The sequence below is a fragment of the Littorina saxatilis genome, linkage group LG7 (genome assembly GCF_037325665.1).
Source record: "Littorina saxatilis isolate snail1 linkage group LG7, US_GU_Lsax_2.0, whole genome shotgun sequence".
NCBI classification, from domain to species: domain Eukaryota; kingdom Metazoa; phylum Mollusca; class Gastropoda; order Littorinimorpha; family Littorinidae; genus Littorina; species Littorina saxatilis.
Genome location: NC_090251.1, coordinates 32,113,591 through 32,141,090, shown reverse-complemented (window position 1 = coordinate 32,141,090; position 27,500 = coordinate 32,113,591). Strand labels below are relative to the sequence as shown.

The 27,500-nt window shown below is 43.9% G+C and overlaps 1 protein-coding gene across 11 annotated transcripts in view; it reads left to right on the top strand.

Annotated features, from left to right (window-relative positions):
• The window catches only part of LOC138971189 (troponin I-like), a 106,066-nt gene that overhangs the window by 9,422 nt on the left and 69,144 nt on the right, over window positions 1-27,500 (top strand). For 8 of the 11 annotated variants that reach the window (XM_070343847.1, XM_070343845.1, XM_070343846.1 and 5 more), the window contains exon 2: window positions 6,032-6,089. The gene's annotated coding sequence lies outside the window, so the exon portion shown is untranslated. Of the gene's footprint in view, window positions 1-2,525; window positions 2,654-6,031; window positions 6,090-15,638; window positions 15,980-27,500 lie in introns of those variants that run through there. The other 3 variants (XM_070343840.1, XM_070343841.1, XM_070343848.1) reach the window with 3 other exon arrangements.

Sequence of the window (27,500 nt, the reverse complement as noted above, 5' to 3'; positions counted from 1 at the left end):
TGCTACGAGTATACGGTCTTGCTGAAAAATGGCATTGCGTTCAGTTTCATTCTGTGAGTTCGACAGCTACTTGACCAAATATTGTATTTTCGCCTTACGCGACTTGTTCTTCTTGGCTTGTCCGTACACCCCGAACGCCTCATGAGTGTTTTTCATAGCAGTTGGTTTGCAAATTATTTGAACTTGAGCTTGAGGTTGACAGGGTTCTGAAAAAGTAAAGAGCATTAGATTGCAAAATACTTTCAATTACTGTGAGATAGACGTGTAAAGTTGATTTTGCTATCAGAAGACATTTGATGTACAAATACTGACACTTTCTTTGCCCACGTGATAGACCTGATTCGAGGATATCGCCATCAGAAACATTGGATGGCAAAATAATGACAATTACATTGAAACAGACTTACTGACTTTGCGTCTATATCAGAAACAGTTCCTGGGGGAATTGTGTTTTGTCTGAGAGAGGGGATTTGAGCATGCTTGTAATGGCGTGTGCGTACTTAACCGAGTGCGATTGGAAACGGCTACAAAAATCAAAGTGCATTCTCCAAAAAAAACAGAGAACGTCTGTTGCTTTGGGAATCAAAAAAGTCAGTGACTCAAACATGGAAGGTTTGTATTCCCCATGCGGCAGCACACGATTTTCATGATTATTATAACAGCTATGTTTGCTTCAAGGTCTGGTTTCATGCGTTGTTAATGGGTTTTGTAAAGCCTTCAGTTGTTTCAAAAGAAAATCGTTAGAAGAAGAAAAAAAAAGAAGAAGAGAAAAATGCTACTCTTTTGCAAAGACGAAAAGGAAGAGCACATTCTCAGTCTTTGGCGAAGAAGAAGAAGAAAAGGAGTAGAGTAGGTTATAAAGAGGGAGACTGAGGTTGTTTGTGTTTTCCCGGAAGTAGAGAGCCGAGAAGATGAGTCATCCGCGGTGAACGTGGAATGTGTCCAGAAGTTCCCCAATCTATCTCTGCTCCCCGTCTTTGCCCTCTCATGTTTGGGAGGTGCTGATCTCAAAATAGTTGCTCGTTTCATTTTCTAAACGGGGAAGCTTATCTGATCTACAGGTGCTCAGTAAACTTGGTACAAACTACTGCGGACAGGAAGGGGGGGGGGGCAGAGAGAGAGAGAGAGAGAGAGAGAGAGAGAGAGAGAGAGAGAGAGAGAGAGAGAGAGAGAGAGAGAGAGAGAGAGAGAGAGAGAGAGGGCCGGGGGGGAGAAGCGTAGTTTAAAGACATCTTTGCTTCTTGGATTTGGCTGTTTAGCCATCTGCCCCCGAAAGCCTAATTTGTTGTAATCAGAATCAAGATTCCTCACCATATGATATCTAATTGGCAGCTATGTTGCTATTCACCCTGGAATGATGATCAAAAGAACTTGTCTTGTTAACATTGACGTGAAGACATGCATATTTTTGGTTTACGTGAATTAGTGCGCACGTTTTAAAACAAATAAGCAATCTTCATCAGTGTTTTAGCGTAAGTGGCCATCTACGTTGTATTGAATTCTGAGAGAGAGAGAGAGAGAGAGAGAGAGAGAGAGAGAGAGAGAGAGAGAGAGAGAGAGAGAGAGAGACTGAGAGAGAGGGAGAGAGGGAGAGAGAGAGAGAGAGAGACTGAGAGAGAGGGAGAAAGGGAGAGAGGGAGAGAGAGAGAGAGGGGGAGGGAGAGAGAGAAGGAGGGAGAGAGAGAAAGAGAGAGAAAGAGGGTGTGGGTGGGAGGGAGAGAGAGAGAGAGAGAGAGAGAGAGAGAGAGAGAGAGAGAGAGAGGGAGGGGAGGGAGAGAGAGAAAGCGAGAGAGAGAGAGAGAGGTGTGGGTGGGGTGGTGATGGGGGTGGGGGAAAAGGTTGGGGGTATATACAAACAAAAACAACCCCCTACACACTCTAAAGCGGTCCATCTTTCATACTCCAGACATTGTTTTCAATCATAACTTGGTGTAGTTTGTGTATCTTCGGAGTATGGATTTCTCCCATGATGGTCACATAAAGCATGCAAGATTTGCTTGTCTGTTTAAAAAAAAAGAAAAAAAAAGACTTAGTCATTATGAGAGCGTGCGGTGGTATCCAGTTATTTGGTGAGGTACCAAACACTTCAGTGAGATTTCCACCTAAGCTCGTTCCTGTACTCAACCCTGTACATGATGTTTGTTACTTTCTTACCGTGGGGAGCGAGGTCGAGAAGACTTCACCTACACTGAAGCAGAAGGCTACATTGTCTTCGAGGTTCATCTCAACGTTTCCAGCAACTAATACCGTTGAAGCAAACATTTCTTTGACTTAACTTTTTCTTTCGCTGGCAGCACATTGTTTAATTTCGAATGGTAGTGATGCGTTCTTTCACCACACAGTTTTTATCCCTTCGTTCTTTTTTGGCAGTTGCCCCATCTGTGCGCCGCCAGATAAAGTTTTGTGTAGCAGCTAGACTGCCGTTTTGCCAACACCCCCCCACCCCCCCCCCCCACCCACACCACAGACAGACTGGAGAGACCGGGCTCGAAAAATTCTGTTTTTGAGATTCCAAAAGAACCTCTCCAGTTTCAAGGAAGCTTTTTTCGTTGTGTCAGTCAGTCTGCTGACAGTTGCCACGTTTCCAGTCGAAAGCGTTTTCACGTTGTATAGTTTCGTGTGCTCCGATAATCAGCCGGAACGATTTCACCAGGTTTGTGTTTTTACAAAGACATTTGTTTTTATTTGCAGTATTTTGGTTGTGTAGATGCAGGGTGCTTGTTAAAAGAGGAGTAGGTGATACGTGACATGTGCAATGAGCATTATTCCAAGATCGGAGATTGGCTCTTGAGGTGAGAGAAAGGTCGTTTTGAAAAGCGCTTCTTTTGGGGTTTTCCCATTTTGTTGCTGTGTTGAAAAGCTGTCTGTAATTCATCACGAGAGTTGTGTTAAAGTTATTAGACGTTGAGATATTAATGTCAGAGCGTCGGAGTGTGTGTGTGTGTGTGTGTGTGTGTGTGTGTGTGTGTGTGTGTGTGTGTGTGTATGAAGTAAGGTGTGTGTGTAGGTGTGTGTGTGTGAAGTAAGGTGTGTGTGTGTGTGTATGCACATGTGTGTGTGTGTGTGTGAGGGAGTAAGTGTGTATGTGCGTGCGTGCGTGTGTGTGTGTGCGTGTGTGTGTGTGTGTGTGTGCGTGTGTGCGAGCATGCATGCGTACGTGTGTGTGTGTGTGCGGCATTCTGATCACTGATGTCGTAGTCTTGTAACGAACCTGAAGGAGTATACGTATGTTTATTAATTCTGTTCTCGACAATCATAGGGCTGGAATGTGAGGAAAATCATCCTTTCAGGGAACCATTATGTTTAAACGTTTTCAAGAATAACTCACCACTGAGCGGTATTTTTACTTCAAGACTTCAGCAAGACTTCACAAAGCGCCGATAAAACCAGCGTCGGTGCTGTTCTTTCTCCAAGCACAAATCTTATAAAGATTGCACCCGATAGCGAGGAATATAAAGAGATGTTTTATGTACACGTAGATGGCGTCTGTTGGAGTCATTCTGTATTCCTGGTGTATAGATGTTGCTGTGGATGTGTACTTTGTATATTTTCGTTGTTGTTACTGTTATTACACAGTGCATCTTTTTCGACAAAAAAGAGATTTGAAGCGCTAAGTTGTACAGAGTGCAAGGGAAGACTAAACATGCTTCGACAGATTGTGAGAGGCAGGGCCGGGAGAAGGGAGAGGGAGAGAGATGCTCATTCTTACAAGAAAATACCTGTTTAGGCAGGCAGACAGACAGACAGACGTACGCACACGTAGTAGCTAACACAGAAACATTCCGACAGACAGGACAAAACACACACGCGCGCGCGCACGCACACACACACACGCGCGCACTTACCCACGCACTTACGCATTTACGCACGCATTTACGCACTTACGCACACATGCAGACAGACAGACAGACAGACAGACAGATAGACAGATAGTCCTGAAATGGCGGAACTTTAAGTTTATTCAAATAACATCATTTTGTTGCTGGTAGAAAGTGTACAGTTTACTTGTTACTGTATCCTCGCACAATGTTTTATAAAGTACTTTTCCGAGAATATTCTCTTGTTGTTTTGAATGTTCATGCAACTTGAAAATTGCACCGCCCAGATGGGACTCTTGTGTTTGTTCTTTGTTTGTTGTTTGTTTGTTTGTTTGTTTGTGTGATTCTCTCTGGCTTGCTTGCAAAACTCCCGATATATGCATCCGCTGGAGATCCTCGAGATAGCGGTTGTGAATTCTTCTGACGACTGAAAATGACAGTGTGTTCCAAAAATACGCACGTGCATTAGGGGGATAATGCATGTCTGTCACAGGAGCTCTTAGCTAAGACGCAACAGTTGTTTTTCAACGGGACCAGACAGTCCGTGAAGAGTCTGTGAATTGGTCGGCGGAGGAACTAGTGTGGACAGGAACAAAAAGACTGGGGGAGAGAGGGTCGGGTCGGGGGCATGAGTTGGATGGTCTGTGGGTGCTCTCAGTCCTGCGCCATCGGTTAAAATGGATTATGTTGGCTTCCTCCAATGTAGTGTGCAAAAATGAGGTGTCTTTCCTCGTCAAGTTGACTCTCCGCACAAGATCACTTAGAAGCTGACAAGAATGTAAAGTGTTCTTTCCCGTTGTCTTCTCTCGTTTACTCTCTACACACTCAGAGGCTGGATTGAATACAACGTGTTTGTTTGGCCTTCTTCCGTCGGTGCTGCGTGCAATTATGGGGTTGTCTTCCTTCGTTAACTCTCCACGATAGGAGATAGCTCAGAGGCTGGTCAAAATAAAACTTGTAGGCTACTTTCAGCCTCCTTCCTCTGCAATGTGTTATAACGGGTTGTCTTCCTTCGTTAACTCTTCACGAAGTTAGGAGATAGCTCAGAGGCTGGTCAAAATAAAACGTGTACTTTTGGCCTGCTTCCTGTGCTATGATGTGTAATTCTTCTTCTTCTTCTTCTTCTTCTTCTTCTTCTGCGTTCGTGGGCTGAAACTCCCACGTACACTCGTGTTTTTTTTTGCACGAGTGGAATTTTACATACATGTATGACCGTTTTTTACCCCGCCATTTAGGCAGCCATACGCCGTTTTCGGAGGAAACATGCTGGGTATTTTCGTGTTTCTATAACCCACCGAACTCTGACATGGATTACAGGATCTTTTTCGTGCGCACTTGGTCTTGTGCTTGCGTGTACACACGGAGGTGTTCGAACACCGAGGAGAGTCTGCACACAAAATTGACTCTGAGAAATAAATCTCTCGCCGAACGTGGGGACGAACTCACGCTGACAGCGGCCAACTGGATACAAATCCAGCGCGCTACCGACTGAGCTACATCCCCGCCCCTGATGTGTAATAACGGGTTGTCTTTCTTCAGTGGTGGTATACGGCGGTCCAATGACTCGATGTACCCGTATTAGGGTGCGACCAAATCTTATTCCCAACCGTACCGGTGTAAACGGAAAAATTGTCATTTTGGGAAAAAGAGTCCAACGGATTTTTTTTTCTCTCTAGAATTTGATTGGACTAATTCTACTGGGAAAGAAAGTCCTAGCCTATGTTTTGTAGTCGGGCTTTGGTTCCTGTGAATATCTTTTCCTTTTACGGTGGTCCAATGACTCGATGTAGGCCTAACCCTATTAGTGTGGTACCAATTCTTATTCCCAACCGTACCGGTCCAACTATGATGATGATATTGTTTGATAAATGGAGAATTACTGTGCATGTAGGACCACAGGAGCTTGTATCCAATCGCCGGTCGATCATTATTTACGACGGTCCACTACTACGACATACTACTACCTACGACATACTACTACTTAGTAGTAGTATGTCGTAGTAGTGGACTGTAAATAATGATCGACCGGCGATTGGATACAAGCTCCTGTGTGTAGGACTTTGTATATTGATTGATCATGTTTCTTTCCCTTATTTTCTTTTTTTTAAAACTTTTTTGTGCGCATTTCTTTCTTTTTTGAGAATATTTATTTTGCAATTGCTTTCAAAACTTGCAGTGACTGTGACTAATCAATGCTTCTTTTTCTTTTACAGGGAACTTAAGTGACAGTAAGGCCGTACCCTTGCTCACCATTCCAAGGCGTTAGCCTCTGTAAGTTGTCTTTTTCTTCGTCCTTGACTGACCCTGTGTTTTTGTCTTGGTAAAAAGTTGACTGTTTCTGTCTGTTGGCAGATGCGTTTTTCTTTGTGCCGTGTGTGTGTGTGTGTGTGTGTGTGTGTGTGTGTGTGTGTGTGTGTGTGTGTGTGTGAGAGTGTGAATGTGAGTGTGTGTGTGTGTGTATGTGAGTATGAGTGTGTGTGTGTGTGTTATGTGTGTCTGTGTGTGCGTGCGTGCGTGCGTGCATATGTTTTTGTCCTGTCTGTCTGTGTATTTATGTGCGTGCTACTACGCAAATCACTACGCCAACATTTGCGAGCGGAGTTTCTTTGAGTTTCTTTGAAGTCACTTCAAACTTGGAGGCCGCGAAGTTGGAGACATGTTTGAATATATCCGTAGACAATGGAGTGAGTGAGCGGAAAAGGCTCTTGATAATAGAGGAATCAATCTAAAATATTTTACTGAACAAATGTTGCGTGTGTTTTATTTTCTTGGGGGCTTCTGGTTAAATAACTTACTGCTTTAAGTGTTTTTTATGGAGGGATGCACAAATGCATATGGTCATTAGTTTGAAAACTTTGGTCAACGACGGTGTAGCATGAAGCTACGCGACCAGCTCCAAACAAGTATCCTTCTTCCAACAAATCTTCAACTGAGCAAAAGTGAAACTAATCTCTCGAACAGAAAACGAGAACGGCACCGCTGGGATGCTCCAACTGGTGTTTACCTTATCCAATGTCGTTAATCCCAATGAGCCAGGCAGCGAAATGGGACGCAGAGACAGTAAAATTAATGAGGTGAGAAACGCGGTAAAAGTTGCAGAAACTCGAAGCGAAGAGTAAGCAGAGGCGTAGCAGGGACGCCACATGGCTCAGGTAGTGATAGGCAATCTTGATGATGAAAGTGATGGCCCCTCTACAGGTGTGAGGCAGGTAGGAACAGTCCGGCCCATCTTCAGGTAGAAACCCCCGCAACCCCCTTTCTCTACATCTCATCTTGCTGAGTCTTTCGCCTGAATAATATTGGTACACGTGCACTTGGTGCTCCCCCAACACCCCCCCCTCCTCCTCCCCCCTCACCCCCACCCCTTCTCCCGCCCTTCCTCTAGTCTTGCTAGTCGTTCGTCTGAATAAAATGGTATGCAGGCAGTGTGTGATACCCCGTCCACCCTACTCCTATCCTGCGAAGTCTTAAATCTGAATAAATTGGTATACAGGCAGCTGATGTAACATTCCCCCTCCCGTCAGTTACCCCCCCCCCCCCCCCATAGTCCTTCCGTCTTGCGAAGTCGCTCGTTTTAAAACTTGGTAGCTAATATGCCTAGGCAAGGTTTGCAGATGATGGATTGGATCAGCGGTAATCTCCCGAATAACACCAATGTGAGGTTAATTATCACGTTGATTGAACCTCAAAACGTTCACCCTTTTCCATGTTGCGTCACACCCAGGGCGCGTATTCGCGAGACAGCCACATAAGCATAAGGCATTGTTAAAATGAGCCCTCCCGAGAAAGAGAGGATCCACAATGCAGTCAGTGCTAGCTGTCTAGATCTAGGAAGTGGGACCAATGACATGTTTTGTTGTTGTGGTGGGAACATTAACACTAATTGACCTGCTTTTCGTGTACACTACATTGTGCACGTTAAGGATCCCACGATTGACAAAAGGGTCTTTCCTGGCAAAATTGTATAGGCATAGATAAAAATGTCCACCAAAATACCCGTGTGACTTGGAATAATAGGCCGTGAAAAGTAGGATATGCGCCGAAATGGCTGCAATCTGCTGGCCGATGTGAATGCGTGATGTGTAAAAAAAATTCCATCTCACACGGCATAAATAAATCCCTGCGCCTTGAATATGTGCGCAATATAAATTGCATAAAATAAAAATAAAAACAAAATAAAAAATAAATCCCTGCGCTTAGAACTGTACCCACGGAATACGCGCGATATAAGCCTCATATTGATTGATTGATTGATTGCTTTTGTTATATCAAGTTCCCGAAAGGAGCACTCAGTGATCATCAGCGAACATGCACGTGCTACATGTGCTTGCATGTCGGTGTGCACAACTCAGCTCTGAGTCGCTCGCATCTACCTGTAGCCACGTACGCAGAGGGTGAAAGGAGGGATGAGAGAGGGGTTGGGGTGGGGTGGGGGGTTGGGGTGGGGGTGGTGGAGGCACCGCTGCATCTGGTACGTTAAGATTCTTGCGAAGTTTTCAAATCAGTGAAATGATTTGGGCGAAGTCGCCGTCTTCGCGAAGTCTACTTGATGAAGCTCGCTTCACGTAACTTTGGCACTGACTTTTTGGTCAGCTTCAGGGTCAGTTTAAGAAAGGCCTTAAGACATAGACTGGGAACCAGACGGCCATGAATGGACCCTAGGTAGGCGGCGGACATGATCCTTGTATAAGTTTTTATTTTATCTTTGGAGTGCAGACAGTTGGAATGCCAGACTGAGAGATCATCTCAGTGGCGTTACACCAAAGACTGCACGACTAGTTGAGAATCAAACATAGACAATTTCCAAGACAAGAATTTTTGTCAATCAGTGGCAGACAATTAGATTTGAACTACTTCTCACAGCACACACTGATACCGACCGGTTCAGTTCTTTTGCCGCAACGTGCACTCTGCCCTCTGCACTTTCGTTACGTCACCCACCCGCGTGGTCTAAATCTGGACCGCTCCATCGGAATCAGTTAAGTACCGCCAGGTGAGGCCGGTGAGCTTCTTCAGTCTTACCTGCCTTCCCCCTCCTCCCCCTCCTCCCCCCTCTAACCTTTACTGGCTTTATCATTGCCCCACTGGCCCGTTTCCATGGCAACGTAAAGACAGCTGGCAGTGTTTTTCCTCCAGTCTTGTAGTGGTGGTTGGAAGAACGGCGCTGCGATTAGGCGAAGGTGTTTCCAGTAAAGCCGGGAGGAACATAGGTATGGCGTGTTGTCTGTAGTTGTGTTCAGTTTGATTCTCTTTGACTGCCTCTTCCCGTCTGCCCTGTGTTCCGTGTAGTTCTCTTGCGCTCTGAACCTACCTGGGAAAAGTACATGTATACATAGTCGCAGGTTAGACTGGGTAAGTCATCATCACCACCACCACCACCCCAGTCCATACACACACCCCCATCCCCTCTTCCGCTCTTCCCTGCTCCAGAGCCCTGGGACATCTTCCTCCTGAGCCTTCTTTTTGTGCTAATCTGGCAGTTTTTGTTTTGTTTGTAATGCAGTAATAATGATCTTTCTTTTTCGGCTAATCTGGCACTTTTGTGTGGTAATGTATTCATAGGCAGTCAACAGGAAATCCCCAAGCCTTACAAACTTACCCAAATCACGCCACCCCCCCTTCCTCCTAACATACAGAGCCCTCAAAACGTACCTTTTCTCGAAGGCAATGAAAACGAACCTCAGGTGTGTGTTTTTTTCTGTGAGTCTGGCATTTATTTTAGGCGACAGGTTGAAGAAGGTGGTGTTTCTGTGGGGAAGTAGGTTGACGGGTTCTCAATTTATTTCCACAGGGTATAATTATGTCATGTCAGTTTTTAGTTGTACAGACCTTCAAACATCTGAAAAAATCAGTCTTACATGGAGGGAGTCGTAAAACGGAGGTAAATTTACAGAGGTTACGAATAGTAAATCTGACAAATCCTGGTCTTGAAAAGAAGAGGGGGGAGGGGGAGGGGGGGGGGGCGGAGTCTTAAATTGGGGTGTCTTAAAAAATGAGGAGGGGGGGGGGACACTATAGTTTTACTTCTGTTTCCCACCTTCTTCTTCTTCTTCTGCGTTCGTGGGCTGAAACTCCCACGTACACTCGTGTTTTTTGCACGAGTGGAATTTTACGTGTATGACCGTTTTTACCCCGCCATCCAGGCAGCCATACGCCGCTTTCGGCGGAAGCATGCTCGATATTTTTGTGTTTCTTTTACCGACCGAATTCTGATATGGATTATAGGATCTTTTCCGTGCGTACTTGGTCTTGTGCTTGCGTGTGCACACGAAGGGGGATAAGCCACTAGCAGGTCTGCACATAAGTTGACCTGGGAGATCGGAAAAATCTCCACACTTAACCCACCAGGCGGCCGCGACCGGGATTCGAACCCTCGACCTTCCGATTAAGAGGCCGACGTCTTACCACCCCGCCACAGCGCCCGTCATGTTTCCCACCAACCTGGTTTTATTCCACCTATCCGGTCTTTAAAGGAGTTTTCTTTTTTCGGCTGGGTCTTATTTTTAAGGTTCCTGTTTAGATAGAGAGAGAGAGAGGACCACCCAGAGACAGGTATTCCTTGAAGTGAACGTTCGTGGCTCATGTCTGTTCGCCTGTTTGAACAAGTCTGTTACTTGACAGGTTAAAATGTTTTGAAGAACACGAGTTGCATCCAAGGTAGATAAGAAAGTTTGGATTTTTTTCTTTCAAGCACATACCGTATCCAAGTGATACCTTTACTTCAGTGGCAACCGCTAGCATCACGAAATCGTTGAGACAAGGAACGATTTGGTCTTGTTCAGGAGCTTGTGTGAAAAACTTAAGTGGTTCCTTCAAAGGATATTCTAACCTACATTACTTAGCGTAGCCTACAATATCGTTGATTCCTATATACTTCAGTGGCAACCGCTAACATCACGAAATCTTTGAGACAAGGGATGATTTAGTCTTTTACCGGAACTAATTTCGTTCGTTTCTATACTCAGCATAATATATTGTGTGTAGAGTGGGTCCTGCATGGCGCAGTGGGTCTCGATGACGAAAGCTCCAGGCGTTCTTGGCATCCGGCCGGCGTGTGTGCACGGTTCTGATCTAACTGTTTACCAAACACGCATTCCTGCCGCGCTTACAATGCTTTGATGTCTGCAAGACATCTGCAGGTAGCGGCAGTGTGATGGAAAAGAGCTGACTTGTACCAAAGATGTCTGCCTCTGCCACGGCTATATTACTGTGGTAGTGGAATATCTTTGCTTGTAAGTTTACCAATGATATCTACCTATGTCACGGCTGATATTACTGTAGTAGTGGAATATCATTGATTTTACTTTGCCAGCTAGTAGTATAGGGCTGAGGTTGTACAATGTTTCAGGTGCCCAGTTGACCGTGGATTCGACATACGGTTTAGCAGTAGGGTTCACCAGTAGAAGTAGTACTTTTGACGCGTTTTTCTTCCCGGTTTGGAAGAGTAGGGAGGGGGGGGGGGGGTGTTAACGTTCTCGTTCATTGTGGAAGATAATTGTTCCAGTCTTGCTTCAGGGTCACTTTTAGCTGTCAAAATTATGTTGGTCACAATGCAGAAAATTCGCGTCTGTGACGATAGACAGGCGAGTGAGGCGTAACAGTTCGTTTTCACGATAATTATGTCAGTAAGGCTTGGAGCTCATTCAGTCGTTTTAGCTGCGATAATTAGGTCAGTAACACTTCAAGTCCAGCTTAGCTGCCAAACAGACACTTCAACTCCTTCACTTTTGTGACAAGCAGAAGGCAAGTTTATGTATTTTCAGCCAGTTATTTTGAGTGGTTTAAAGTTACTCACCTTCTTGTGTACACGATATTGTGCACCGCCACAGATTCGTCCTTATTTTATTCAGGTAACATAGGGTGGCATGTTATAATAAACAAGTCGCGTAAGGCGAAATTACTACATTTAGTCAAGCTGTGGAACTCACAGAATGAAACTGAACGTAGTCCGCCGCTAGTGCAAAAGGCAGTGAAAGTGACGAGCCTGTTTGGCGCGGTAGCGGTTGCGCTGTGCTTCATAACACGCTTTACTGTACCTCTCTTCGTTTTAACTTTCTGAGCGTGTTTTTAATCCAAACATATCATAGCTATACGTTTTTGGAATCAGGAACCGACAAGGAATAAGATGAAAGTGTTTTTAAATTGATTTCGAAAATTTAATTTTAATCATAGTTTTTATATTTTTAATTTTCAGAGCTTGTTTTTAATCCAAATATAACATATTGATATGTTTTTAGAATCAGGAAATGATGAAGAATAAAATGAACGTAAATTTGGATCGTTTTATAAAAATATGTGTTTTTTTTTTATAATTTTCAGATATTTAATGACCAAAGTCATTAATTGACTTTTAAGCCACCAAGCTGAAATGCAATACCGAAGTCCGGCCTTCGTCGAAGATTGCTTGGCCAAAATGTCAATCAATTTGATTGAAAAATGAGGGTGTGACAGTGCCGCCTCAACTTTTACAAAAAGCCGGATATGACGTCATCAAAGACATTTATCGAAAAAAACGGAAAAAAAACGTCCGGGGATATCATTCCCAGGAACTCTCATGTCAAATTTCATAAAGATCGGTCCAGTAGTTTACTCTGAATCGCTCTACACACACACACACGCACAGACAGACAGAAAGACACACACACACACACACATACACCACGACCCTCGTCTCGATTCCCCCTCTACGTTAAAACATTTAGTCAAAACTTGACTTATGTTAAAATAAAAACTTGGGACCACACAACAACTTTGCTTACATTAAGTGTGGTTATGTATTTAAACCTACACAGAAAACGTTTTATTCAGGCGCTGCCGGTCAAACTAGGTCAAAATAATGCTAATACACTTTTAAATCATATCGAAATAAAGAATGTGGCCTATAATCTAAAACAAAGTAGATGAAGAAAGGGACATTTTGGGACTTCAGACTCAAACTACAATGTCAGCGGCAAGAAAACGCTGATGGTGTCCAGGCTCGTACGTGGGATACGAACATTCTTCTGCTTGTATGGACATACACCACCAAACTACAGCTTTGCATGCTGCTTTCACTGCAGAGTTGGATCAGTCTTTGGTGCTAAATTATTTCAGTTTGCAGGACCAGGTGAAACCCATGTCAATCTCGTAAATTAATTCTGTCAGAAATCAGCCAGGCTCTTGATTTTTGGCGTGTGTCCAAGTGGAAGAATGCTCTTTTGTCACGTGACATCTTGGACAGATCGATGGTTGCGAACATGTTCGTTCACACGGGAAGGAATGTACCTTGAAGTAGGAATATACCTTTAAGTTGTGTGTGTGTGTTTTGGGCAACGTTGTGTAGTGGTTGAAGTGTATGTATTTTCAGCGAGGTTAGTAACATCTTGGACAGGAGTCTGTGCTTGGGAATATGTTCGTTCACGCGGGAAGCAATGCACCTTTAAGTTGTGTGTGTTTTGGGCAACGTTGTGTAGTGGTTGAAGTGTATGTATTTTCAGCGAGGTTAGTAACATCTTGGACAGGTCTGTGCTTGGGAATATGTTCGTTCACGCGGGAAGCAATGCACCTTTAAGTTGTGTCTGTTTTGGGCAACGTTGTGTAGTGGTTGAAGTGTATGTATTTTCAGCGAGGTTAGTAACATCTTGGACAGGTCTGTGCTTGGGAATATGTTCGTTCACGCGGGAAGCAATGCACCTTTAAGTTGTGTGTGTTTTGGGCAACGTTGTGTAGTGGTTGAAGTGTATGTATTTTCAGCGAGGTTAGTAACATCTTGGACAGGAGTCTGTGCTTGGGAATATGTTCGTTCACGCGGGAAGCAATGCACCTTTAAGTTGTGTGTCTGTTTTGGGCAACGTTGTGTAGTGGTTGAAGTGTATGTATTTTCAGCGAGGTTAGTAACATCTTGGACAGGAGTCTGTGCTTGGGAATATGTTCGTTCACGCAGGAAGCAATGCACCTTTAAGTTGTGTGTGTTTTGGGCAACGTTGTGTAGCGGTTGAAGTGTATGTATTTTCAGCGAGGTTAGTAACATCTTGGACAGGAGTCTGTGCTTGGGAATATGTTCGTTCACGCGGGAAGCAATGCACCTTTAAGTTGTGTGTGTTTTGGGCAAAGTTGTGTAGTGGTTGAAGTGTATGTATTTTCAGCAAGGTTTGTAGTGGCTGTATTGCCCACAGGACGGCGCACTCGGCGTAGCACCTTGAATGAGGCCTGCATGCTGCCTGTCTACCTGTGCTTCAGAACGTTGCGCCCGTTAGGATGTTATTTTAACCTGTCTGGTTTGCTTTCATTTCCTCCCTCTATGGGGCAGCTTGTACATTAAGCAGTCTCAACCTTTTCCTCCTCTGCTGCGGTTCGGAAGGAAAATTACGACTCGGTGTGTTGCACCGGACCGAGATATATTAACGCAGCAACAACATTACTGTGGAGGGTTTGGAGCAAGTTATCCGCGTAATTGTGGGAATTCTGGTCACACCCCCTCCCCCTCTCCATCAAATTCATTCCATTAACCTCCAGCCCGACTTCTTCTTCAAACCCCACTTCTGGGACTGGATTAATTTCTCCCATGACCACCATGCCCTAATTTAAGAATACGTCTCCCGGGTCCTTCCTCTTCCTATTACCCCTTCTGATACCTACATGAACCGTTCTCTTAGTTGTGCGTGCGTGCGCGCGCGCGCGTGTGTGTGTCACGTATGTGTGTGTGTGTGTGTGTGACGTGTGTGTGTGTGTCACGTGTGTGTGTGTGTGTGCCGTGTGTGTGTGTGTGTGTGACGTGTGTGTGTGTGTGTGTGTGTTATAGTGCTGTCGCTTCTTATTTCTTGTGCCAGTAATAATCGGTCTTAGGGTCACCCCTGCAGCCAACGAGATTGGATGAAGATGGAGAAGGAACGAACCTGCAAGGCGAAAATATGCATGTGCATAGCTATAAAAACACTCGCTATTACTGCGCATGCTCTCAGCTTTGTAGAAAAATGGCACCGTTTCCGTAGCTTCGATGCACATAAATGTGAAAATGTAACAACCGTGAACAAAACAACAGGCCTTAGTTTGTTTCAGAACGATGATTTTATAAAAAAAAAAAATAACACGAAAGAAAAGGAAAAAAAATCACCGTGAGAGAATTATACACCTGGCAATTTCCCGTAGTAGTATTTAAAAACACACAAACAAACAAACCCTCATTCCACCAGAATAGCGTGCAACATGAAAGTGATGTGTGTGTATTTTATGACATGCCAATTTTCTGTGCGTAAATTACGCTATATAACCGCTTCAGTGACATGTAAAAATAAAGAAACGCATTCTTTTCGTAAGTTCACTTAGTTCGGTCGATGCCAAATTTGTTTTTACCTAACTGCATTTTTGTCTCTTTGGCGTACAAGAAGGTGAAAGTACTTTCCCTGTCTCATAAGAAAGAAAAATACGATGCTGTCTGCGTTTAAAATAAAAAAGAGAGAGAGAGAGAGAGAGAGAGAGAGAGAGAGAGAGAGAAAGAGAGAGAGAGAGCGAGCTTATGTCTCTTAATTTTTTCATGTGTGTGTGTGTATCTCTCTCTCTCTCTCTCTCTATTCCTCTCTCTCTCTCTCTCTCTCTCTCTCTCTCTCTCTCTCTCTCTCTCAGTTCATGCGTCTCACTCAATTACTCAAGCCCCCGTTCTTTCACTCTCTCTCCCTCTCCATCCTCCAAAGAGGGAAAGCATTTTTCAGTCACCTGTCTGTGGGGGCTGGGTGCAAGCAGGTAAAAGCGAAGCTAATGTCCGATGCATGCTCTTTTTCCCCACTTTCAACCTATGACGTTCTGCGTTCCTCTCTCTCTCTCTCTCTCTCTCTCTCTCTCTCTCTCTCTCTCTGGTGGTGGCTCGGAGCCGGTTGGTGGTTGAGTATTGTGCTCGAAAATATCTCTCTCTCTCCATCTCCATCTCGGATTGATTCTGCATCTCTGGCCTTTTGCATTTGGGCTGGGGAAGTGGCACGACGTTTGATCTTTTCTGTGGAGGGGGGACCGCGTGTCTGTGTGTGTGTCTATGCTACAAGCACCCCCAGTAAGAAGCGAAGAAGAAGAAGAAGGGCGAGAACCAACACACAGTGAGAAGTTCGCGGCCAGTGTGTAGTATATACAGAGAAAGTCGGATCTATATTTTGACACCTGTGAAGCTTTTTTTGTCCACGGTTGCTGTCTATGTAAGTATTTTTCAATTCAGTCATGCTGTGAAAGAATTTGTGTTTTGGTTTTTAGGCTCATGGATGTTTCTTTTACCTGTGTTTTCGCCATCTTGTTGGCACTGCCACGCCCCCTAATACCGGCGAAGCAGTCACCTCTGTGAGTTACACCTTTCGCCGAAGGATGATCAAGGGCATGAATGGAGGTAGACTGCTCCAAGCCTTTACATGGTTTTTTTTTCTCTCTCTCTCTTTGGAATAACTGACTTGGGGCTCTGTTTGTGTTAGGTCAGACTTTGTTTGAAGGTCAGTTGATTATCGTCAGTTGGCTACTTTACCGTCATTTCGATAGGTGCGTTGAAATACGGTTGACAACACGAAGACAAGTTGTTCGCATTTAACCAGCATAGAGTAACTCAAAAGTTCTGCCATACCAGCAACTTGGTTTCTGATACAGATTTTGCTTTTTGGGCTCAATCGTATTTGGTTTAAACATAAGTTTATTTTAACAAAGGTTACAATCATGACATTGTATACACAGTTCACAGAAACAGCAACAAGCTAGAAGCTTATAGTGGTGTTCCTGCATGACAGTACAACATAAGGCGGTAACGGCTGAACAATTTGTCTAAATAAACCAAATCTATTAATAACGTAATAAACGTTGCATAATGATTATAAAGAAAGACAGTAAAAGGAAGGAGGGGGGGGGGAGGGGGGGGGGGGGGGGGAAGAAGATGAATAAAAGAAGAGGGATGGGTAGAAGATGTGCAGAAGTTAAAGTTGTTGTCCGGCTTGTAGAGCATTTATCAGTTTTGGTTTGCCCAAAGCGGCCTGAACGTTCAATGAACGAGTGTACGGTGGAAAAAATGTTCCTGTTCAAATCTAAAGAATACTGTCTGTCTCCGTTTAAAAGGTGGGGGAGGTGAATTGTGTGATTAGGGAGGGTATGTATAGTTTCTTGACGTGCTTCGCGATAATTCGGACAATCGAGTATGAAGTGTTTTACGGATTTGGACGGGAATCCGCAGTCACAAGTTGCATCTGTAGCAACGTGACGTCTCACTAGATCGTTATTAAGATCACTTATATATAACCTGAGCTTACAGTGAATTATTTGTGACATACGATCTCCAGAATAAAAATAACACGGCGGACTTAAATCGTTTTTTTGACAAAAAGTGCTTAAATTCACTTAGGGAGTCACTAATTTTTATATAGTCTGGTAAAGAATTCCAGAGTTGTGTAGTAGATGGGAGAAATGAGTTTCTGTATAATTCAGTTTTAAACGATGGAACTTTCCTGTCTAGAGGTCTGCGCCGGTGATATGGGTTGATATCAATGGTGGCAATATCGCAAATAAGTAGTTTGGCACCTTGCGGTGAACGATCTTGTGAAATAATATCAATTTATGACGTTTACGCCTCTCTAGTAATGAAATAAAGCCTGACTCATCGTACAATTTTTGATGGCTTGTACCGCGGACTGCTCCAACAATGGTTCGAATTGCATCACAGTGAATACTTTCGAGCTCGGTGGCTAACTCCTTAGGGCAGTTATACCAGAGAACATCAGCATAATCAAAATGTGGCAATATGAAGGATTTGTACATTATTTCTAAAGCTTTTCTGCCTAGTCTATATTTATAAGATCGTATTTGACGTTTTATCTTGGGCATTTGTTGTGATTTGAAAAATCCTCAGTACTGTCGTCGTTGGCAAGGTGTAACGCCTTGCTCTGTATAATACTGTCATAGATTGCAGATAATTATGAGCAGTGTAACGTGGAATTTAATTTTAGCAAACGCGTCGTTTTTCCTTCCTGTTCAGTCTAGCCTATGATGCAACATAGTTCAGCTCATCTCTTCTTTGCCCTTGGCTGTACAACGTATTGCTGTGTAAGAACAGGAGTTGCCTCCCTTGCATGCTGGAACCGCTTGAAAGCTGAGAATGTTATAATGCAATGTACGCATACTTTTATACGCGTCTCCACAATATTTTATCTGTTTTTTTATATTGCTGGAGTATGGTTTTACTTTACTTCCAACGTACAGTTTCCTGACATTTTAAAAGTTAATGCTGCACCAACCCATTTTGATTCAGTTTAATCCTACGATGAAGTAATTCATAACAATCCTTTCAAAGAGCCGATGGTAGATGCTGTGCCAGTGATACCGAGATCAAGAAAGTGAATTACCAATGTCCAAACACAAAGATACAAACATATAATAGTTGTGCGATTCAACCGACCAACCAACTTGCCAATCCGCCAACCAACACACCAACCAACTAACCAGCCAGTTAAAAGGGTCAACTGTATCGTATTTAGCGCGAAGGAAGTTGCTGTTTGCGGCAATCTTGACTTAAAATAGCAATACCAAAAAGTCTATTCACTAAAGACTGCGGGGTCGATATGCGGATTGAGGAGATGGGGGTTTGGGGCGGACGTGTGTGTGTGTGTGTGTGTGTGTGTGTGTGCGTGCGTGTGTGTGTATGTGTGGTGTGTGTGTGTGTGTGTGTGTGGGGGGGGGGGTGGGGGGTGGAAGGGGGTGTCAGGATGGGGTTTGGGTAGGGTGGGTTAACGGAAGAGGGGAGTGGGTGCCCAACGCAGAATCTATTTTAATTACATCGCGATGAGGTTTTGAACTGAACTGTAGATCACAGGAGTGGAGCATGATCGCTAAAACACAAACACACAGGTTGCAGTAAGTATAACCAGGAAAAAGTACCCCTTAAATGATTACCACAAATAGCCCATATGACCGAACAGTAAAACAAACAAACAAACAAACCCAAAACTGATACAAAGAAGGAAACAGACTTGCTGAAAGAACTGCTAAACAATTATAAAAACTAAACGAATTCTGTAGACAGCGAGGATGATGATGTCGCCACTGAAAAACAAAACGCAAACAAAAACGATTACCGGAGATAGCAGAGATGATAACGTCGCCCAAAATATACACGTAACTCCGAGTCAGTGAAAAGGAAATGACAAGGAAATGATTAGAAGCAACAGGTGCGGATGCGAAGCAAAGTGCTTAGTGCAGCACAAACGATGGAAGCAGTTATCTTTAGCTGGTTTTTTAATTTTTACATTTAGTCAAGTTTTGACTAAATGTTTTAACATAGAGGGGGGAATCGAGACGAGGGTCGTGGTGTATGTGTGTCTGTCTGTCTGTCTGTCTGTCTGTCTGTGTGTGTGTGTAGAGCGATTCAGACTAAACTACTGGACCGATCTTTATGAAATTTGACATGAGAGTTCCTGGGTATGATATCCCCGGACGTTTTTTTCATTTTTTCGATAAATACCTTTGATGACGTCATATCCGGCTTTTTGTAAAAGTTGAGGCGGCACTGTCACACCCTCATTTTTCCATTAAATTGATTGAAATTTTGGCAAAGCAATCTTCGACGAAGGCCGGGGTTTGGTATTGCATTTCAGCTTGGTGGCTTAAAAACTAATGAGTGAGTTTGGTCATTAAAAATCGGAAACTTGTAATTAAAAACTTTTTTTATTGAACGATCCAAAAACAATTTCATCTTATTCTTCGTCATTTTCTGATTCCAAAAACATATATATATGTTATATTTGGATTAAAAACAAGCTCTGAAAATTAAAAATATAAAAATTATGATCAAAATTAAATTTCCGAAATCGTTTTAAAAACTATTTTATCTTATTCCTTGTCGGTTCCTGATTCCAAAAACATATAGATATGATATGTTTGGATTAAAAACACGCTCAGAAAGTTAAAACGAAGAGAGGTACAGTAAAGCGTGCACAGCGCAACCGCTACCCAAACAGGCTCGTCACTTTCACTGCCTTTTGCACTAGCGGCGGACTACGTTCAGTTTCATTCTGTGAGTTCCACAGCTTGACTAAATGTAGTAATTTCGCCTTACGCGACTTGTTTTTTATTATACAAGAAGGAATAAGAGAAGAAGAAAGTGCACGTTCTAAAGCAAAATCGAGCCTAATACCCCCAAACAATGTATATAAGCGTCTGTAGCCGCCCCCCACCCCTCCTCATGCACTCGTCCTTTCGAACAAAGTATAGATACGAAGTCGGGAAAGAAGAGTCGCTTCGCGTTTTGTTGATGCTGTGCTTCAGGTTGGTGAAGAAACTTTACTTTTAACAAAATGTTTGGCACAGGTTTGTGTTGTAACTGTAAGGCAGGATTTGAATGCACCTGACTAGTCTTCCTATGCACGCTAATGTCTGGACTTGCAAATGTGTGTTTTGTGTGTGAGTGTGTGTGTGTGTGTGTGTGTGTGTGTGCGTGTGTGAGTGCGTGCGTGCGTGCGTGCGTGTGTGTGTGTGTGTGTGTGTGTGTGTGTGTATGTGTGTGCGTGCGTGACTGCCTTCATGGCTGCCTGCGTATGCGTTTTTCGCTTTTGAGGTCCCCAGGAATCTTATTCCAGTACAATTTTAACGGCAGTAGCATGCACCTTTTGTCTAGAATCCCCCCCCCCCCCCCAATAGCCATGAATTTCATTCAGTTGACGGTATAGTTGTACACGGTAAAAGTATGGTCTCTTCCGAACTCTTTATAGTTGAAGCAAAGAGCGTTCCCTTACAGTGAAAGTCCGTAGGGGAATGCTCTCAGGTTGAAGTGTCAGAGAGAGGGGGGTAGCGGATGTTACACGAAAATCCTGAGAAGCAGCCGGTGTAAAGATTGTAGTAAGGGAGATACAGGTGATAAGGCGCGTCTTCACCTAACCTTGGGGTGATAAGGTAGGGCTACAAATTACCTGGGTCTTCTGCGGAATCTTGGGTCTGGGACGGTAGAAATCTCGGGCACTGTCCTGCATGCCTTGAAGTAAAAGTAAATATAAGACATTGCTTGTCTCGATATGATTCCTGTGTACAAGTTCAAGAAAGTTTTCTTGTTGTCAGGGAGGTTGCCGAAAGTAAGAACGGTCTTAAAGTTTTTGGAGAGGGAAAGGGGGTGGGGGGGGGGGGGGATTGGGAGGTGTAATTTTAGACCAGTCGTGTTGACATTGATCTGGTAAATCAGTAATCTGAGGACATTTCGCTGGGTTGAACAAACTAACGAACATAAAAAGAAACAAACAAAGAAACTAAATTCCATGCAAACAAACAAACAAACAACCATGCCCCCAATATGATTACTTTGAGATAGGCACTGCGCGCGTGTGTATGTCTGAAAGAGAGAGAGAGGGAGGGAGAGAGAGAGAGAGAGAGAGAGAGAGAGAGAGAGAGAGAGAGAGAGAGAGAGAGAGAGAGAGAGAGAGAGAGAGAACGAACGAGCGAACGAACGATCGAGCGAACTTTATTACTCAAGGATGGAGATTTTAGGCTCACGCCTAGTCTTACAATCTGTCCCTGCTAAACTAAGACATAAAAATAAAGACAATAAAAGGACAATTGTCAATCGCAAACATACAGTATTACTAATTACAGCATTACCTATACGACTACATAATGCATAATAGAACATTGAAATGTACATGTATGTCAATATAATACAAAGGAAACGAAAATTCGACTCGCACACACACGCGCGCCGCATGCCTATAATCACGTTCGCACTCAATACAACACACACACTCACACACACACACACACACACACACACACGCACACATACACACAGACACACAGAGAGAGAGAGAGAGAGAGAGAGAGAGAGAGAGAGAGAGAGAGAGAGAGAGAGAGAGAGAGAGAGAGAGAGAGAGAGAGAGAGAGAGAGAGAGAGAGAGAGAGAGAGAGAGAGAGAGAGAGAGAGAGAGAGAGAAGGACACACATTCGTAGCTTCAGAAGTAATGTTACCCTAAATTTCGACAAATAACCTCGTGAAAATCATCAACACGCAATCATTCAATTAATTATTATGTCCCAGATCCCAACCTATCACCCCCCCCCCCCCCCAACAACGATTTATCCAATCATACACGTCCTCTGATTGCTGGAAGCAAGGCAAAGGTTAGACAAATAAATACTGGTCTTCAAAATACCCACCATTAGACGCCACATGTGCATTTACGCAACGGTGCCCCATCCTTATCCCCGGCGTCAGTTAATCATGCCGTTTCGCTCGCAGTCGGCGATAATTTTCAATTACGAAGTCTTGTGCACAGCCGGCAGAGCTTTGGATGTCAGCCAACGGGTTTCCAGTGCCAGAGCAAAGTAATGCATGATTAAAAAACAACAAAAATAGTAAGACAGGAAGAAGAAGCAATAAGCTCGGAGACAGTATAGTTTTTGCTGAAATTTGTGTGTGTGTGTCACTTTGGCTGTCTTTGAGTTTGTCCCTGGTAGCTTAGTTAGTCTGTTTGAATCTATGCCGTTTTGTTTCTCTGTCTATGTCTTGGTCTGTCTGTCTCTGTCTGCCTCTCAGTGTCTGACTCTCTCTCTCTCCCCTCTCTGTGTCTGACTCTCTCTCTCTCCCCTCTCAGTGTCTGACTCTCTCTCTCTCCCCTCTCAGTGTCTGACTCTCTCTCTCTCCCCTCTCTCGCTCCCTCTGTCTGTCTGTCTCTGTTGTTGGATCTGGGGAACAACATAGTGCTCAACAGCAAATTAGTTTTTGTATGAAAACAAACGAATGCGTTGAAAAAGATAGGCCTCTCTCTCTCACTGTTAGTAAATTCAGCAAAAAGGAAAATGTAAGAATCCTGTGGCTGCACCATAACAAACAAGCAAACAAACAATGCTGGGGGTGATTTTGGCACCTAGAATGAGTTGTTTCTTGACTCTTGTCTACAACCACAGCTTTTGTTAACAGATCACAGCAACATGCATCATTTAGTGCTGCATTCCTGGAGGAAAACACTCCACAGTTGTTGGCATAACTGGACGCAATTTGTGTAGGCAGAGGCATTTCTGCACATACCGTACATCGACTCTGATTGGCGTGCATTTATGTCAGCGTCATCCATCAGTAACAGACACGCTTCATGCTACGTAAGAGACTACATTATCTACGCAGAGTAGGGGAAGGAGTGGGGGGCAGAGGCGGGGGTGGTGGGTGGGGGGGGGGGGGGGGTAGTCCCGCTGGGGGTATGTAGGCGTAAGTGATGGGTTGGGCGAGGGGAGGGGGGAAGAGAGATAGGTGGAGGGACTAAGCACAATTAATAGCTTTTCTTTACCTTGCTCTCTCTGTTTCTGTCTGTTTGTTAGTATGCCTGTCTGTCTGTCTTTCAGTGTGTGTGTGTGTGTGTGTGTGTGTGTGTGTGTGTGTGTGTGTGTGTGTGTGTGTGTGTGTGTGTGTGTGTGTGTGTCTGTGTCTGTGTGTCTGTGTCTGGATGTCTGTGAGTGTATTACTATGTGAAGAATTAATACATGCATACACTGAAGTAATAGTTCACGGACATGGTTCGTTCTTCAATTATTCGTGTTAAGTGCTATGCTGGTGTGCATATCGAATCCGTTCTTAGCTTATTTACAGTCATTAACCACCATGCCGTGCTCATTTGGAGCACTGGAACCATACGCCTTTACATAATACCAGGCCGCTTAATCCCACTTTACGCTTCTGTGACTGTACGTTTTCACGCAACAGCGAGCACCAATAATACTGTAACAAAGTGTACGAAAACAGGTCAGATGTATGCCAAGTCTCCTGGAGGTTTCACATTAACCTGCTGACTGCCTAGCTTCTGAGAATACGTTACATCGTTTTGTTTCGTACTTATGGAAGCTCAACATGCAATGACTGAATGGTTGTATTTTGATTCATATTTTGGTAAATGCCGAGTCAGGAAATTATGTTCTCTTCAGTGTCGGTTAATAATCAAACAGAAGAACCAGCTAGTAAAACAATAACGATACGGGTGTCCATTCAATTATTTAGTCACGTGACTATGGGGTGTTTGGGGTGTCTCTCTGTTAGCGAAAAAGAAAACACACACACACACACACACGTACACACACGCACACACACACACACACACACACAAAACGGCCAACACAGGAAAACCATTCGCAGAAAATTTGTAAACTGCCTGCAGACACATTTTTTATTGATGGGCAACTGCCAAGATGCAACCACTGAGATCGCAAGGAATTGACATTTTGCAGTAATGCATTTTGTAAAGCCCTTGTAAAATCGTGCAATCGTCGACACATTGTGTAGGTCAAAGCTAGCTAGTTGCATAGTTGCCATTATTTCTCTCAGGTGTATATCTTTGTTGTGCGTGGCGTTATACCCACACAGACCACGGCCAGATGCTCTCCCTAGCGACCCGTCAGCTATGCGTGAAAGACAGACAGACAGGTAGAACTGACGGACACCACGTGCATTCACTTATAGCCAGGCAAGAGGAAGCCGTGTTGTCTACACTCAGTGTACACATAGATGGACATCACGTGTGAACAGATTGCTCTTCCTGTCGCCATAGACCTCTAATATAGGTCCCTGCTGTCGCTGAGGCCTTTGCGATGTTTTCCACGTTTAGTACTCACACATACTAGGTACTGTCTGCACAGAAGAAATCGACTGATGGATATCTTATAGTGCAGAAATTGCTCTTTCTGTCGTTGAGGCTTTCACAAGGTTTTAGTACTCACACATCGGTACATTAACTGCCTGCACAGAAAAGATAGACCGATGGATATTTTGTATGCACAGTTTGTTCTCCATGTCGTCCAAGCTTTTGTGAGATTGTCCACCTTTTGTACTCGCACATCGGTACACTGGGCCGGACCAAGTTCGTTTGAGGGGGGGGGGGGGGGGGGGGGAGGGGGTTCCAACTGAAGGCAGGGGTCCAAAGTCCACATTTTTTTTTCTCTGAGAGGTACATTGGATGGCCAGGGGGGGGGGGGGTTCCGGAACCCCAGGAACCCCCCCCCCCCCCCCAGATCCGGCCCTGGTACAGTACCTGCAAAGAAGCGATAGACTGGTAGACTTCTTGTATGCACAGGTTGCTCTTTTTGTTGCTGGGGGTTTCACGAGGTTTCCCAGTTTTTTTTAGGTAGTAGTAGCACATCGGAACTGTCTGCACAGAAGAGATAGACTAATGGCAAGGACTACTACAAGAAAATGGATATCCTGTATGCACAGACTTGATGGTTCTTTCTGCTGCTTGGGTTTTCACGAGGTTTCCCAATTTTTGTTTTAGTAGAAACACCTCGGTATTTATACACTGTCTGCTCAGAAGGAATTTACCCATGGATAATTATCTTGTATGCACAGATTGATCTTTCTACTGTTTGGGTTTTCACGAGGTTTCTCAATTTTTGCTTAGTAGTAACACATCGGTATTTCAGTACTGCATAGAAGAGAGTAGATTGATGGATAATTATCTCACGAGTGAACAGATTGCTCTTTGTGTGTTGTTTTCACGAGGTGTTCTAGTATAGTCATATACATCTGCAGAGAATAGATAGATTACCATCACGTATGAACAGATACTTTCCTCCCCCGAAGGTTTGCACGAGGGTGTTCACCTTTAGTTCTGAAACATCTGTACTTTCACTGTTCTGAGAGATTGACATCATGTGTGAACAGATTGCTCTTTCTGCTGATTTCTTTTCCCTGAGGTTTTTACCTAGGTTTCACCTGTCAGTAGTTCTGGCACAACTGTATAGTTTCACTGTACCGACAGACGTTGGCAGACTGCTGTTTCTGTGACTTCACTTATTCCCCAGCCTGAGGGGTTTCAACATTTTGTACCGAAACTTCTGGGCTCTCCTTATGCACTTAGTTTCTCGCTGTGTAATAAGAGGTCAGATCATTTTCATTATGCAGCGAGTTTATTATTGTCACACCATTAATAAAGTCAAATAACTCCGTGCATAACCTTCTCCTGATATTGTGTACTTTACTAAAGAGCTTTTTTGTAGTCTCCTTTGTCCGTGTTCCATATAGTCTCTATCAAACTATCAGACCGTGTTGTGCAGATATTCCTTTATTGAATCTTGCTTATCTATTCGGCAAAAGTACACACGTTGTTTGATCCACAGCCGTTGACAGTCCGCTGTGAATGTTTAGTCTGGGAATCAGTAATTGCAAGTTGCAAGGATAATGAAGCGAACTGCTGGTAAACTATTACACTGTTTCTTTAATCCATTCCTGCTGTATTTGTCTACACAATCTTGTATAACAATCAGCTATAGAGCTTTCCATTTACACTATACCAGATGGCAAGAGATCGCAAGATTGTCTGTTTGTACGTGTCTTTCAGGTGTTGTTTTCAGTACATGATAACCCCCCGCGGGTTAGGGGGAAGAATTTACCCGATGCTCCCCAGCATGTCGTAAGAGGCGACTAACGGATTCTGTTTCTCCTTTTACCCTTGTTAAGTGTTTCTTGTATAGAATATAGTCAATGTTTGTAAAGATTTTAGTCAAGCAGTATGTAAGAAATGTTAGGTCCTTTGTACTGGAAATTTGCATTCTCCCAGTAAGGTCATATATTGTAATACGTTGCAAGCCCCTGGAGCAATTTTTTGATTAGTGCTTTTGTGAACAAGAAACAATTAACAAGTGGCTCTATCCCATCTCCCCCCCCTTTCCCCGTCGCGATATAACCTTCGTGGTTGAAAACGACGTTCAACACCAAATCAAGAAAGAAAGAAAGTACATGATAACGGAACACAAATGCATACAGTACAGAGAGGAACGGTTAACATAACTTTGAGTTAACATTCCCACTGCTACTTACTTGTCCATTTACCATCATCAGCATAGGTTTGTTATTCCTAGTTCTGAATATTGCCTGGTACCTATAATCAATAATATGTGCAAATTTGCTGTTTCTAAAACAAATCAGATGTAACTAACAAAGATACATCAATAGGTAGAAGGGAAGGACGGAAAAGTACATCATATTTCAACATCGTTCCCTGTCCCTAAAATGCAGCCGTTGTCACTAGCGGTGGCTAGTGTTAACAGATAATAAAATGTTGCGGAAAGTAAAGTACTTTTGATTTTCCAGTAGGAATAAACCAGCCCTTTTTATGTTCACATGTCACGTTTTGTGTGTGGCACTAACCTGTGCTAGTTTATAGGACAAGAACGAACTAACGTGAGAACAACTACATTTTTTGAGAAAGAATAATATTCATTGCTTCTTCACTCCTTTCTTCGTTTATTTAATCAAACCCTGCTGATAACAATCACTCTAAATCTCCTGTAGGCAAAATAGTAAAACGCCATTCGATTCTGGGTCGCTCTGATCTGGAACCGACAGTCAACATTTGCTGCGCTGGCATATAAAAAAGAAAGTACACCCACACGGGTTGCTATTAGTACACACCTGAAAGCCATGAAGAGAGAGAGAGAGAGAGAGAGAGAGAGAGAGAGAGGGGGGGGAGAGAGAGAGAGAGGGGAGAGAGAGAGAGCTAGAGAGAGAGAAAGAGAGGGGGGGTGAGAGAGAGACTGAGAGAGGGGGAGAGAGAGAGTAAGGGAGGGGGAAGGGGAGAGAGAGAGAGAGAGCGAGAGCGAGAGGAGGGAGGGAGGCGGGAATGAGAGAGAGAGAGGGAGGGGGAAGGGGAGAGAGAGAGGAGGGGGGAAGGGGGGAGAAAGAGAGAAGGGGAGAGAGAGGGAGAGAGAGTGCAAGCGAGAGAAAGATATGGG